The sequence below is a fragment of the Triturus cristatus genome, chromosome 7 (genome assembly GCF_964204655.1).
Source record: "Triturus cristatus chromosome 7, aTriCri1.1, whole genome shotgun sequence".
NCBI lineage: Eukaryota > Metazoa > Chordata > Amphibia > Caudata > Salamandridae > Triturus > Triturus cristatus.
The window spans coordinates 1,617,095,069-1,617,111,810 of record NC_140590.1 but is presented as its reverse complement, the minus strand read 5'-3'; positions in this window follow the sequence as shown (position 1 = coordinate 1,617,111,810).

The following is a 16,742-nucleotide window of genomic DNA, read 5'->3' as shown; positions in this document are numbered from 1 at the left end:
GCACTTACTGCTTCCAAGTGCTATTTTACAGTTTAATCTTTTAAAATTCATATATCAAGTTCTACTTATTGGAGTTTTGTCTTTTTGGTCTTGTTTTATTTATTAAAATGTTCTTAATTTTCTAAACTGGTGTGGGATCGTTTTGTGTGGTGTTTCCACTGTTTTTACTGTTTGAAGTTCTGTACAAATAGTTTGCACATTGCCTTCAAGTTAAGCCTGACTGCTCTGTGCCAAGCTACCAGCAGGTGAGCACAGGTTAATTTGAAAATTGCTGGTGCCTTACCCTGACTAGGATTGTGGTTACTGCTTGACCAGGTCTCACACCCCAGTCAACCAGGAACCCAATTTCTAATAGCCATGTTGGTGTGGTGAAAATTATTTCAGGCAGCATGTGTGGGGTGTTATGCTCACAGTATGCACTCACCACCCACCTTTAGAGGACCTGTTCTCTATTAGAGGCTTTGGTAAGGCTACTCCCCGTATTGTGAAACGGCAGTATTGGCTACTAGAGTTCAACCTCAAAGTTCAACTTCAAAGTTGAATATGTTCCATGAATCAGCAACCTGCTGGCAGATTGCCTCTCCTCTATTCCAACTTTGGAAGATAAGACCAAATAGATATTCTGTTGGGAGGGGACAGTGTAGCTTCGATTTTGGAAGCGTTGCGAGGGAGAGTTTCAAGGATTAAGTGTGAGGTAACTAGATGGGAGAATGAATCCCCATGGTCTGTAGCCGAATACATAAAGAAGGGGTCCCCTGATGATGATGTGTTGTATCGGACCGAATTGGAGGTGATGGTACCTAGTGGCCTCTGCAAAAAAATATTCACCATGATTCGCAAATGTCACCATGGTATGAGAAGCACCATGCGAAGGGTTAGAAAGGACTTCTGGTGGATAAGAGTGTTGAAGAGAAAGGGCAGAGCGTGTGCATGGAGCGACAAGTCTCAGAAGACTGCTAATTGCTGTGGAGAAAGTTGTTCCTTCACATTTCTGATCATTTTTGGAGTTCTTGGTGCTTCTCCAAAATATGCTTTGGTCACAGTTGATTACTTAGCCCAGTGGCTGGAAGTCAAATTTAGGTCAAATTTACCCTCCGATACCAGCCTCGCATGAATCCAAGGCACAGGACCAATTAGCACAAAGTGGAATAGTAAAATGGGTACGCTCTATGAGAACAAGCCCTTTCTCTTTTCAGAGAACCTTCACTGTGATGGGTCCATGTATACCACTGGATACCTTTCTGTAATACTGGCTGTGGAGTACACTACATGCGATTACCCTGGCCTTCCCCACAGAGCCTGTGCCTGAAATGCATGGGGAAAATGCTTAATATCCTTGGCTCAAAAGCGGCTGATCTCCACGCTATACCACGCAGTGCTTGAGGAAACCCCAGGCGCTGAGAGGAACACATTATCTATATGGGAGGAGGAAAATCTGCTCATAATCACTGATGTGATGTGGAAATTCTGCTGTGCACAAACAAGCTTGCTATCCTGAGTAGCAGATAATGCATCAATATCCCTACAAAATTCTGCAACAAGCTTATCATACACCAGTAGCTCTCTTTAAATTAAGCTTGCGTGTAGATACCAGATGTGCCAGATGCGGACAACAGGGGCGGACTGGTCCCGGGGTACACACTTACTGGGACTGCACCATCTGCAATGACCGACCATGAGGTCCCTCGGGACCTGAGGGTCGCAGTACTGGGGTGGGTGTGGGAAATACCAGCCGTCATAAGAAGATACACGGCCCTATCACAGCTACAGGCAAAAAGGTTGATAGTGTGCTGCCTGGGCAGATGGAGGAAGTCCCTCACGAGTAGAGACTGGCTGGATGTGCTAATCTGCTGCAATGAAAAAATCAGCATCATTGCTGAACTATTACCCATAGTGTCCCATCCGAAGGATAAATGGAGCTCACTCACTGCCGCCCTGCTCTCAGAAGACCCTTAACATTGCTGAAACAGGACTATGTTAACTTCCATAGGACAATGAGGGCAAGGAAAATGCAGCCTGGTTGTTGCAATGAATGTAGGGTGGAGTAGCTGAATGGGAGGTGGGTGGGAACAGCACACAAATCAATAACCTCAACAGCCTTGACATCAGCCTGTCATATATATTTTTTTGGGGTGAATGTTTATTAAAAATGTTGTTTTAATGTAGGTTACATTTGTTTTCATGTTAATATTGTTGAAGTAAACTAACAGAGAAGGTCTTCCAAGGAAGTTTGTTACATACAACGGTGTCCAGATGACTTCGATTGAAATGGAAACGACTCTTAAGCATTGTGGGATTAAACATTCAAGAACATCACTTTTTCCCCAATTTAATAGTGTGGTTGAAAGGTGGATTAGAGCTGTTAAAGAATGATTAAAATTGTCTCTGAGGTCTCCAGAAGATTGGAAGACAAGCATGGAAAATATGTTGTGGGCTTACCGGCATATAGGTTTTGGCAGCGCTCATTGCCAGAGTTGAATGATTTAGTTGAGGGGCTAACACCGTGGGAAAATGAGAAAATCCCCCCATTTGAAAAACTGTAGGCAGGAAAGTGGAGACTGTGCTGAAGCAGTTTAGGATGTCAAAAAGGAAGGCAAACAAGCATTTGCAATGCAATAGGTCTCGCATTTGTTGCAGTTGGAGCTACTGGCATTGTAAATGGCAGTGTTTTGTATCAATGTTTTTGTTTGCAGTGGAGTGATTATTTAAAAATGACACACTGTACCATATTATAAGCTATTCTAGCAACTGTACAGTAAAGCTATGGCTATTTTAACATAAAGGAGTGTGAATGGATGAATAAAAATACAAAAAACAGGATCTAAAAATTTACGATGGAATGTATAGCAGGGGACAGGGACTACCGATCACAACAAATGTACTTGAAGTGATTGGGGCATAATATGCAATAAAAAAATCGGTAGTACGGGGTGTCAGCGACGCTTGTGCAAATGTTGTTCAGCTGGTGAAGTGGTCAGCTCTGTTTGCAGATGCAAAGTGGTGAAAGGTGAAGTATTCAGCTCTGTTTGCAGGCACAAAGGGATGAATGGTGAAGTGGTCACTCTCTTCAGCGGTGAACATGCTCTTTACTGTTGCTCATGGGCATCAAGAGACTCTGCCAGGTCTAAGGCATTCCAGAGACCTTATATGATGGCTGGGGTTTGTAAATGAACCTACATTAAACACCACTAAGAGATGAAGCGATTTCTGCAACATCACATGATTTTTCTCCAAAATGTGTTTTTTCAGTTTTACTTTTTGGATTCCTGGGATGCTCTGGCATAAGATTCCCGGTTCCACCAGGATTCATTTGCTACAGTAAATAAACACAATAACCAAAAATACTCTCAAACTGCAGTTTAACAGAGACGTGGTTTTCTGTGTAACAGACAAACGCCTGACCATGGTCCCAGCAGGGGCAAGTGCCACCTAATCTAGAGACACTTCTCTCACAGGAGTTGTGCCAACTCACCTGCAGCCAAAGCTATGGGTCACGGAAAATGGGATGGAGAGTAAGGGGGGTACAGGGAGAGAGAGAAAGGGGGCACAGGGAGAGAGAAATGGGGGCATGGAGAGAAATGGCGGACCGAGAGAGAACGGGGGAAGAGAGGCTGGAAGGGTGAAAACGAAAGGGAGAGAGGGCACTAGTGAGGGGGGTACCGGAAGGGGAAGGAGGTGGACAGGTGATATACATTTTAAAAAGCAGGTCTTTGGCAGTAGGTTATGACTGCTGGCAAGGACCAACACCCGGAAAGGAGGTTTGACATCCGAGCCCCCACTATTATAATGTGAAACTATCATGCAACTACAATATCACAAAAAGGTGCTAGTTTTCCAAAGACACATGACCCGCCCGATGTACACACTACAAGATTCTTATAAGTTCCAAGAACATAAAGACAAATTCATCTGGCACATTGGAAAAAAATTATACTTTTCAAATAGCCCTCCGTATTAAATTTGCTCCATTTCTACGCTCGGTTAACAGATATAACTACTACCCAATCAATGGTATTCAATTGATCCACCTCGGAAGAATGAAGGCTGAGGCAGACTTGCCTGGAGTGTAACCTCTGCCCCTTACAATTGTACGTCTCACTGAGCCCTTCTGCCGGTATTGTGTTGGACAGCTGGTTACAATTCGATCAGTTGAGCCCCTTATGTGTAGCCTTTAAACAGAAACACAGCAAAGCCCGCTTTTTTATTCGCCAGATAACTAAGAAAACCAGCTATACGCGAGGCGCGAGCAGCAACCGGAGTCACAGAGGTAGAGAGACCAGCCTTGGCTCCGCCGGTTATGAATAACTCAATATCCACGTACCTACCAAACATGAATGTGTCCTTCTATAATGGATGTGGTACACATGTAAAGTGCTCCAATACCTACGGATTGAGTTTGCGCTAAATAAAAAAAATAAAAAAAATATACAAACACCTAACAGATCTGTTCCAGGTCAGGCAGCGGAGTCATAGTTCGCCCAACCCTTGTGAAGACAGAGCAGCCGTCCCTGAAAATCAGCAGGGCAAGGACGAGGATTTAGTCCGTCGGCTAAACTGCCGACTTTGGTGCTGGAAACCAGAGTTTGAGCCCCGAGGTTGCATCAACATCCTGTGATTCTGGGCAAATCACTTAATCTCCCCGTGCCTGAATGTGTAATGTAAATACGGTGCTCGTGTAAAGCGCTCCAATAAACTTCGGGTCGAGTTTGTGCTATATATATATGCAAAAAAAAACAAGTGCAAAGGCACGTAACAGTACAAGGACATGTCGCCAGCTAGTCACATGCACTCATAACCACACCTACAGGCGACGCAACAGCACAGTGAACCCATCCGCCCAACACCGGACATTTTGCAACTTGCTTTTATATGGTGTACGCATAATTATACATTTGCCGCACTTGCCTCATACCATCATCTCCTGCATATTTTTCCTTTTCTCGCATAATTTAGCCAACCCTGCCAGTTATACTATAATAAAGTAAACAAACTAAACAGTTCACAGAACTTACCCCAGTAAAACAAGCGTCTTCACATAGGTCGTGTCTCCAATGAATGTCGCTGATTCGCCTTCTTTGAAAATGTTCAGTGCTGCACGTTTAAATAGAGCATTGGATGCACAAAAGATATCACTAATAGCACTAAGTAAACAAAGTAATTGCTAAAAATGTCCTGAAACATGCCGCCCTAATTATCGCTTGCCATGCAGCTTTTATGACTAATGAAGGCGTGGCGGTGGCGCCAGTAATACACCTGCTCCCGATCACAACACAGAAAGTGAGAATTATCACAGCATGAGACCCCACAGTAATCATTAGCACAGCATGTCGACAGGCGCCCCAGGCTGCTGGAGCACTCAACTATAATTAATGCGCAGCACGTCCTCCGGAGACGAGCACTCAACTGGAATTAACGCGCACAAGCTGTTCCACTGTGAAGCGCGTTCACAGACCAGAATCGGCTCGTGCCCAGACCAGAATCGGCGCAGCACGTCTTCCGGAGACGAGCACTCAACTGGAAATAACGCGCACAAGCTGTTCCACTGTGAAGCGCGTTCACAGACCAGAATCGGCTCGTGCCCAGACCAGAATCGGCTCGTGCCCAGGTCTGTCTCCCTTGGGAGTAAACACGGCAACAATAGTCTCATTGGCGGCAGCGCTTCGCGCTGCAACGCCAGCAACACCTAATAACAAGCATTTACAATGCAATGGTCTCGGCATTGTTAAAGTTAGAGCTATTGGCATTGCTCATGACATTATTTTTGTTTATGTTTTTGTTTTTAAAACATTTACAGAAACGGCATTGTTATTTACAATGTCAATAGCTTAATCACTCTCAAATGCGAGATCGAGCTGCAGTCACCTGGGGGGTGGGGGTTGTTAGAGTAGACTGCAGCTAAACTAACTAGTAAACTAAAAGCGCAAAAAAAAGAAGAGGCACCAACGAGTGTATTGATAAAATAAGAGTAGAAACTACAGAAAGAACCGAATTGCACCAATTGTGTGCGAAAGGATGAGTGGAATTTTATAAGAAACCATGGATAAAGTAAAAATGACATGGAATAAGGCAGACAGAAAGACATCAACGAAGAGAGCAAGGCATTTACAAAAATATAGGACAGGTTAAACTGCTACTTAGTGAAGGGCGGGGGGGGGGAGGGAGGAAATGTGAAATAGAACAGGAGGAAACTTGAAATAAACCCCTTAAAAAAACAATTAAAATAAAAGTAATAAGCATGACGATAACCACATGGTAATGAAAAAGTGTGGCAGCGACAGACAATGGGTATGAAAAGGAAGTGTTCAATATGGAAACAAACTCGCAAAAGTATGATTAAAATGCACCAAAAAGCGTTCTGTGCATGGAACGAGTCAATAAGCAAGTGGCAAGGGATCTGGGTGGAGAAGAGTAGAATGACAAAGACGGCCGTTAAATGCGGGGGCGGGCACCGAGCAACAAAATACTAAGATACTAAGATATTATGCGTACAATTTTATTGAGACCTCTGCAGCAAACACATTAACCCACTGAGCCGACGAACCAGGATCTGAATCTGTACCCTGTAGAATACGCAGGGATCAACGCAGCAGGCTCACTATACTGTTTTTTGTAGGAAAGGAAGCTGTGTATACACATTCGACTCTGCAGCAAATGCATTAACCTGCTGAATTACAGCTGTGTGACCAGGGTGCAATCATGTGACCCTGACACTCATCCCTGCCTGTGCGAGTTATTCTGCCCGCTTATCTTGTTAACAAGGACGTTCCACACTGGCCTGTGTGAAGCAAAGGGAAAAGGTGACCAGGGCCAGTCTGGAAGGGTACACAGGTCACCCTTTCCAAATAATAACTCACACCGCGTGGCCATGTTTGTCCCAGTCATATGACCGCAAAGAAGGAATAATGCGGCAATCAGGGTGAGTCATAAGAAGCCGAGCACGGGCTGCTGAGTGAGCAAAGGGCGGAAGTGAGGCTGCCGGAAGATTCTGAGACATCTTTAATACAGACTAAACGTATGGCTTGCCAGAGAACTGTGGTTATCGCGGCAACCTATGTGCGTTATCTTCCCTCCGAGACTCGAAAAGTAAAGCACGTGTGACTAGCAAATAAACGCACGCCCCCTTGACAGGACAGCATGCCTCTGGCGAGCTTTAGATCTATTCCCCAGCCTCTCCCTACAGGCCTGGTACACTGCACCCACAGAAAAGGAGCAACTTATCCCTCCTGAAAGGCACTCGAGAAATCTAAAACTGGACAGGACCAGCCTGTCCTTTGCGACCGAGAACGACGCGTCTTGGGACTACAGCTGCCTGACCCTTGTGGCCTGGACATCTGAGGCATCTTCCTTACGGAGGACTGGGGTCCACGAGTATCTAGCGCCACCTACAGTTATAAAAACACTTAAGTTATCTCCCTAAACTTTGACTATCCACCAGGACTGTGTTTCAGACCTTTGTCTTTCTGCTGCAAATTGTTATCAAAACCAGACTACAGCACCCAAAATGCACCTACAGTTATAAAAACACTTAAGTTATCTCCCTAAACTTTGACTATCCACCAGGACCGTGTTTCAGACCTTTGTCTTTCTGCTGCAAATTGTTATCAAAACCAGACTACAGCACCCAAAATGCACTAGATATGATCGAAAAAGACAGCGCAATGCTCTCAGAGTTCAACATCCTGCGGTTCCTTTTGGCGACCAAAATACACAAAGGCCTCTGTTGGTGTCGGCTTTCTACGAGGAAAACGGGATACTCTTTTCAGGAAGTGCCTGAAAGTAAGTAGGGGGTACTTCCTGTATACTAATGAGCAGACCTCGCCTCCTGGCAAAACCTTAATGGGGTATGTTTACCTCCCTCTCGTCACGTGGACATAACTGCCAACTTTTCCAGTTCCATACCTAATGTCCTGCTCCAGTCCACTTTTTTTCCCCCTTTGAAATCTGGGACTTTTAGTCTTGTATAATCCATTATATAGCAGGACTGTGGAACTTCGCGGCTAGGCTATACGTGGGCATACATTTATAAAAATAAACACAGAAAAAAAATATCTACGATCTCCATAATGCAAGAAAACGCCAAGCCAAAGATGATTTTAGTATATCTATAGTCGGACTGTTTGATGCGAAAGGGAGGCTAGAGACAGAAGTAAGTCTTTCAACGCCAGTTCTCTCCAGACAAAGGAGAACGACTCTGGGCAGCGCTTCGTGTTTGTCAAGTATGGCGCTTTCTTACCAATTCGCAACCCAAACACGCTTTAGGAAAGAAGATACAGGTACGGGCTCTAAAACACAGCGCTCAGGATTTGTCGCTAGTGATCTGTCCCTTCTTTACCAAGCTTGTCTCCGGTGACCCTCCAAACAGGTTAGATCTTGTTCTTACCGGCTCTCTTTCTGTAGTCCCCGGTTGACGTCCAGGAGAGAGAAACAAAAAAAATGATCGATCTCGATTTTTTTTCTCCAAAATGTGCCTCTTCCTAGTTTTAAGATGTTGGCATGTATGTTCTAGTAACACCGAAAGGGCAAGAAAGCGACCCAAAACTGCGCGCGCTCATTGAGAGTTTTAGTTAATGCATGCAAGGTATTTTTTTCTTCAGTTTTATATAGCGCGAACTCGACCCGAAGGTATTGGAGCGCTTTACATGAGCAGCAATCTCATTACACACAGATACATTCATTTTGGTAGGCACGGGGTGATTAAATAATTTGCCCAAAATCACAGGATGTGGAGTCAACGCCGAGACTCGAACCTTACCAACTACACCAACCAAATCTTCCATGTCTCTGCTACCCAACAGGTTAACACAGCCCACCGCCATTTGTACCGAGCAAACAAAGTCCATGGTCGTTTAAAAACACATACGATAATTAAAACAAGGAGATCAGGTGAGGGAGCAACGCCGGGACACCACCGCCTTTCTCCGAGGCACAGCAGAAAATGCCTCGGAGAAAGGGAGTGTCCTTTTCGGATTGGGGGGCGTGTTTTGCTGTTGTCTCCTCCCTGAGACTTCTCGCAAAAAACACGCCCCCCGATCCGAAAAGGACGGGGCAGGATTAGAGTGACGGGACCTCTTCTGCAATGGCTGGCCAGCATTTACTAGGCCAGCCAATGGAGAACAGGGAAGAAGAGGGGCGGGTTCAAGCCCCTCTTCACCCAAGTCATTATGTCTCGCGAGCGAGACTGCGCAAGCGCAGCCATCGCTAGCCGAGACCTAAAAAGGAAGGGTGAGGTCGAGAATTTGGGTAAATGTGATGTTGACATAGAAAAATCTGTTAGAGTAAAACTAGGAAGCAAGTTCTTGAGATTTTTATATTTGTTCAAGATTGGGTGGTACACCACCGAACTCTCTGACAGGAATGTTTGGAATAAAATCAAGGTTGTGAAGATACCAGTGCACCTGGAAGGCGACGACTGTCCTATTTTTGAAGCCAAATCAACTTTTTATGCTAAAAAAATAAGATCAGTTAAAAACTCCTCTAATAAAATTCGCAAAGTGGTCAAGAGTCTTTCCAGTCTGCCCTGTCAGCAACAGGCGAACGCCCCATACGTTTTTTTGTGATGAATTGGCTAACTCCTTTAGGGACAAGATTTTAAGCATATATCAGATTACATTTTTCTAATGCTACTGAGGACCCGGGTAAGGCTCAGCACAGTTCTCCATCTTCCACTTCGCTATCCTCTGTCACACCTATTTCAGCCCTTCAAGTTAAGGAATTCCTGTTGTGCATTAAATTTGCTCCCCAGCGGATCCCTGTCCCCCCAAATCCTGCAGCTTGCGCTGGACTTAGTTGCAGAATATCTGATGAAGACTTTCAATCATATTTTGGAAACTGGAATCTTTCCCAGGTCTTGGAAAGACGCCATCATCATTCTCTTACCAGAGAAATCCAACGCAGAGCTTGAGGACTTGAAAACTTTTCACCCTATTTCCTTGCTGCCCACGCCAGCTAAAATAATATAGAAATAGATTAACCAAGAGTTGGTTAAATTCATCAATGACGATGACCTCGCTGGCCCTTCACAGAAAGTTTTTTGTAGTGGATATAGCCTGGAGTCTAGGCTTATTGCAACAGCTGACTGCATCACAAGCCAGGTGGACCAGGGCAGTGCTGCTATCTTGGTGATGCTGGACTTATCAGCTGCCTTCGATACAGTCTCGCCCACTCATATGGCTCAACGGCTACAACATCTTGCTGTGGACTCCACAGCACTTGACCTCCTTCCCTTTTTTCTTACGGACAAGCTTCAAATTGTCAGCTGTGGACAGTTTAGGGCTAAGGCTTTTAGTTTACCGTGTGGGGTAACACAGGACTCTTCGCATAGTCCCACTGTTTTTAAACTTTGTCTCCCCCCTCGCAGCATTGGTGCGGTCCGTCGGCTATCAGATTCTATCTGATGCAGATGGCATGCAAATCGTTGTGTCAATCACTGACAGTATACCACTGATGGCAGAAAAATTTAAAATTGTAGTATGGCTGGTGCTAGCAGTTGGATGAAAGACAACTTTTTAAAGCTAAATGTTGATAAAACCGAGGGCCTGGTTTTCGGGGCACAGCAGTTCATCTGCTTAAGCGATGGTGGCCTGAATCATGAGGCCCCTTACCCATTCCTGTGACATCAGTCAAGACCCTCGGGGTCTCTTTGATAACTATTTGAATTTCAATATGCAGGTTAACCTTATTTCCAGTTCTTGCTTTTAAAGAATCAGAAAAAAAATGTCCTTTTATTCCTGAAGAACTTCTTAAATCAGTGGCCTTTAATCCCATCATGTTTAGACATCTTCAATGCACTTTACTTAAATATGAACAACTCCTACTTGACCAAAGCTCAGGTTATTCAAAACGCGGCAGCGCACTTTATTCTGAATGTCCCTAAATACCACTGGGGCAGAGCAAGTCGTCCAGAGGGATCTTCAAATTTCTTAGTCCAGTATTTCTGGCTTTACATCACAAGGGATCTCTGTTTATCAGATCATCTTTTCAGGGGTGCATGTCACTAGGCTTCAGATCGGCATCTGGCAGGAAGGGGATTGCTCGATGGTTCGGCAAAGCTAAATGGGGAGGACGCTTCTCGTCAGTCACTGCTACGAAATTTTGGCGTACTCTACCAACAAGTATTGCAGAAATTGAGGGGCATATTATCAACAAACTGCGATAAATATCGCAGAGCGCGCTTAGGGCGTTTAATTCTATCGCCGGTTATCGCTGGATTTCCTCACCGAGTTAGCGCGTTATTATCAACGCTTATCTCAAACGCGATAGGAAATCCAGCGATAAGCAGCAAAAAGCGGGAATAGCGCGGGAAATGCTGCAATATATATTGGGCGATAATGGAAACCTTGCTAATACGCCCCTGTGGTCTCAGCCTTGCAATCCACCTCTCATTACTAAGATGGCTAAGTCAACTTTAAAGCAGGAGTTAAATTCCTGCGATAAAGGGGACTTAGCGCGATTATTTACATCGCTTTGCAGGTCTGCTGTCGGCTGGATGATAGCACAAAGCCGTGTTAGCGGGTTCTCCCATGCTGTTTTACCCAGGAACGCCTACTTTGGATGTCATTAGCGATGGCATGCAGAGCGTTACAAAAACGTCAGCCATCGCGCGAAAACAAGCGCTAACAAGGGTTAGCGTGAGCTTGTTTATAGTGCGATGGAAATCTCGACGCTTTTTTTGGCTTTTAAAGCCGAAAAAGCTGCGAAATGACCCTTGATAATATGCCCCTGAGTCTTTGCTTCTTTCCAAAAAAAAAAAAACCCTCAAAACCTGGCTCTTTTCTTCATAGTATTTTTTCCTACGTTTTCTGACTCCGGGAGTAGTTCTTTGTCTAATGGAATGGTTTAGCGCTTTGATACCGTTGGGTCCTGTGCGCTTCATAAACCCGATTTCGTTTGATTTCCTACGTTAATAGACACAGTGACTAGGGTTCCTGTTTCTGGAGTGGAGGTGCGCGGAGCCTCCGGGAACGAGGGCCCTACCAAAAAACACACAAAAAAACATGCAACCTTGTGTAACGTAACTGGTGCTCATGTAAAGCGCTCCGATTCCTTCGGGTCGAGTTCGCGCTATATAAATCTGCCACAAAAAAAGGTCGTGTTAAGCCTTCTGTCTGTCCATCTAGATGGATGGCTGGCTATTTGCACTGGTGGCCTCACAATTCAAATGTGCCTGCAGGCCGCTAGTAACTTTTAGCACTGACGTTGAAGAAAGGGCTTACTTTTCTTTTCTTCTGTGAGAAGGGGGATTGATGGGTGGTATTCTGGAGCGGGGGTGTCATCGAGGTTCTAGTGTGTGAGGTGTGCAGCCAGATCTCAGTATCTTCTCCTGGACTGTGAGAGTGTTTAGAACTTGATAAATAAACTTACATTTCGTTATCATCTCGGCCCCCCGATCACTTCAGACGCCCCTCTGTCCTGATATAAAATTACTCGTAGGCGTATTTGGTGTTCGCTACAATAAAAGTACCATTAGAAAGTTTCTTTTTATATTCAGGCTTTGGCAGCGCCCTTTGCCAGAGTTATGAATGGTTTAGTTGAGGGGCTAACAAGGAGCGTATGGGGTCCATGAGTTTGTGGTATAGAAAATAACTATGGCGAATGGATGACAAACATCTCCTGTTCTATCCCTGAGCGCTCGGACCAGATTAGATTCCCTGTAGTCTGAGGCCTACAGTTGTAGGAAATTAAACTATCTAAGTCAGATGTCCACTAATGGCATAATAGGATCTCTTCCTGTGAGTCTGCCCACGCGCCTCGAGGCTAGCTGTGAAGGAAGCCCCCGCCTCACCAGGGAGAGTGCACGAGCCGTTGCTGCTCCACTGGCCATTCACTGTGCTCCACGCAGTGTCCAGAGCACCCTAAAGCAGGGCCGAGTTTACCCCAGGGCAGTGCAATCCTACTAGGTGTAGTGTGTGATACACTGAAAATACTGCCCAGTGTAGTACCCCAAGGCAGTGCCATGTTTACCCCATGCCCCGATGCCCTGGGCAGTGCAATCCTACTAGGTGTAGTGTGTGATACACTGAAAATACTGCCCAGTGTAGTACCCCAAGGCAGTGCCATGTTTACCCCATGCACCACCCCACAGGGCAGTGAAATCCTACTAGGTGTAGTGTGCGATACACTGAAAATACTGCCGAGTGTAGTACCCCAAGGCAGTGCCATGTTTACCCCATGCACCACCCCACAGGGCAGTGCAATCATACTGGTGCAGTATGTGATACACTGAAAATATTGCCCAGTGTAGTACACCAAGGCAGTGCCATGTTTACCCCATGCCCCGATGCCCTGGGCAGTGGAATCCTACTAGGTGTAGTGTGTGATACACTGAAAATTCTGCTCAGTGTAGTACCCCAAGGCAGTGCCATGTTTACCCCATGCACCTCTCCCAAGGGCAGTACAATCCTACTGTGTGAAGTATGTGATACACTGAAAATACTGCCCTGTGTGGTACCCCAAGGCAGTGCCATGTTTACCCCATGCACCTCTTCCCGGCGCAATGCAATCCTACCATGTTTAGTATGTGATACAATGGAAATACTGCCCTGTGTGGTACCCCAAGGCAGTGCCATGTTTACCCCATGGATCAATCCACAGGGCAGTGCAATCCTACTAGGTGTAGTATGTAATACACTGACAATACTGCCCAGTGTAGTACCCCAAGGCAGTACCATGTTTACCCCATGAACCTCTCCCAAGGGCAGTGCAATCCTACTATGTGTAGTGTGTGATACACTGAAAATACTGCCCTGTGTGGTACCCCAAGGCAGTGGCATGTTTACCCCATGCACCTCTCCCAAGGGCAGTGCAATCCTACTATGTGAAGTATGTGATACACTGAAAATACTGCCCTGTGTGATACCCCAAGGCAGTGCCATATTTACCCCATGAACCTCTTCCAATGGCAGTGCAATCCTACTATGTGTAGTGTGTGATACACTGAAAATACTGCCCTGTGTGGTACCCCAAGGCAATGGCATGTTTACCCCATGCACCTCTTCCCGGGGCAGTGCAATCCTACTATGTGTAGTGTGTGATACGCTGAAAATACTGCCCTGTGTGGAAACCCAAGGCAGTGCCATGTTTACCCCATGCACCAATCCACAGGACAGTGCAATCCTACTAGGTGTAGTATGTAATACACTGACAATACTGCCCAGTGTAGTACCCCAAGGCAGTACCAAGTTTACCCCACGTACCAATCCCTAGGTCAATGCAATCCTACTGTGTAGTATGTGATACACTGAAAATACTGCTCAGTGTAGTACCCCAAGGTAGTGCCATGTTTACCCCATGCACCTCTTACAAGGACAGTGCAACCCTACTATGTGTAGTACTTGATACACTAACAATACTGCTCAGTGTAGTACCCTAAGGCAGTGCCAAGTTAACCTCATGCACCGATGCCCTGAGCAGTGGAATCCTACTATGTGTAGTACATGATACATCGACAATACTGGCCAGAGTAGTACCCCGAGGCAGTGCCAAGCCTTCCATGTGCAGGACGCTCTGGGAGTGCCACGCCACAAGCAATACCCCAAGTCACTGTCATTCTACCCCACACAGTACTCAAAGGTAGTGACCATCCTACACCCACACTCAATGCAGAGACATGATGCTATGTGCAGTACTCAATGTAGTGGAATTTTAACAATGCAGTACTCCAAGGGTGTGCCATATTTACCTGCATAGTGCCTCCTGCTGTGCAATACCTGTAGGCAGTGCAATCCTACCTGTGTAATACCTCGGGTCTAGTGGCAATCCAACTCTGCAACCCATCGACTCCGAGCAGTACTCCAAGCAATGACGATACTACTATTTTCAGCCCCCCCAAGGTTGCGCCTACTACTCCACAAAGTGCCCTAAGGAGTGCAAATTGTGCCCGTGCACAATTTGCACTGCGATTAGACAGTGCTATTCTAATCGCAAATTACCTAAGTACAGTGTCAATCTAGCTCTGTGCATGATCCAGTGACATCCTATCCTGCACAGTAGGCGAAGTAGAGTTTTCCCTACTATATACAGTACATCAAGGCAGTGTCAGTGTTAGCAGTTATGGTACCATTATAGAGTTCCCTGTGCAGTGCCAATCCTACCCTATACAATTGCCGATCCTAACGTGCAGCGGGCTAATCCTTGTTAGCCCTACTCCACGTACTAACACAATGCATTGTCAAGTCTACTCTGAGCAGCATATCAATGCTTTGCCAAAACTACCTCATGGTGTAATTTTATCACTCTCCCATACCTACATTTCTTCCTGGCAGCCAATACTAGCTGTTTATCTAGAACATGGGTACTCACAAACTTTCTCTCGGGGGCCAATTTACAGTGTGGTTTCTGGCCGAGGGCCGCACCTTGGGGGCGGGGTTATTGGGGGAGGGGGCGGGGTTATTGGGGGAGGGGGCGGGGCTAGAGCAAAAAAAAAAAGCCTGTGACCATGAGGTGGAAAACAGGCCCCTGCAGCGGACGCCTTCGTCCACTGAACCACCGGACCCGGCATACACATATCTCTCTCTATCTCCCTCCTTCTGTCTGTTTCCCTCCCTCTCGCTGTCTCCCTCCCTCTCACTGTCTCCCTCCCTCCCTCTGTTTATCTCTCTCTCCCTCCCTCTGTCTATCTCCCTCCCTCTCTCTCTTTCTCCCTCCCTCCCTCTCTCCCTCCCTCCCTCCCTCTGTCTCCCTCCCTCTGTCTCCCTCTATGTGTCTCTTTCTATCTGCCTCCTTCTATTTTTCTCCTATCTGTCCCCCTCTCTCTCCATCCCCCTCTCTCCGTCCCCCTCTCTCTCCGTCCCCCGCTCCCTCCGTCCCCCTCTCTCTCTGTCTCCCTCTCTCTCTGTCTCCCTCTCTGTCTGTCTCCCTCTGTCTGTCTCCCTCTGCCTCCCTCCCTCTGCCTCCCTCCCATCTGTCTCCCTCTCCCTCCCTCTGTCTCCCCCTGACTCCCTCCCTCTGTCTCCCTCCCTCTACCTCTGTCTGTCTCCCTTTCCCTCCCTCTGTCTCCCCCTGACTTCCTCCCTCTGTCTCCCTCTTTCTACCTCTGTCTGTCGCCCTCCTCTCTCTGTCTGTTGCCCTCCTCCCTCTGTCTCCCTCCCTCCTCTGTCTCCCTCCCTCCTCTGTCTCCCTCCCTCTCTGTCTTCCTCCCTCTCTGTCTCCCTCCCTCTCTGTCTCCCTCCCCCTCTGTCTCCCTCCCTCTCTGTCTTCCTCCCTCCCTCTCTGTCTCCCTCTCTCTCTGTCTCCCTCTCTCTCCGTCTCCCTCTCTCTCTGTCTCCCTCTCTCCGTCTCCCTCTCTCTCCGTCTCCCTCTCTCTCCGTCTCCCTCTCTCTCCCTAGCTCCCTCTCTCTCCCTATCTCCCTCTCTCTCTCTATCCCCCTCTCTCTCCCTATCTCCCTTTCTCTCTCTAACCCCCTCTCTCTCTATCGCCCTCTCTCTCTCTATCCCCCTCTCTCTCTGTCTACCTCTCTCTCTGTCTCCCTCCCTCCCTCTGTCTGTCTCCCTCTGCCTCCCTCCCTCCCTCTGCCTCCCCCCCTCCCTCCCTCTGCCTCCCTCCTTCTGCCTCCCTCCCTCTGCCTGTCTCCCTCTGTCTGTCTCCCTCTGTCTGTCTCCCTGTCCCTCCCTCTGTCTCCCCCTGACTCCCTCCCTCTGTCTCCCTCGGCCTCCCTCCCTCTGCCTCGCTCTCTCTGTCTCCCTCTCTCTCTGTGTCCCTCCCTCTCTGTCCCCCTCCCTCTCCCTCCCACTACCTGTCTCCCTCC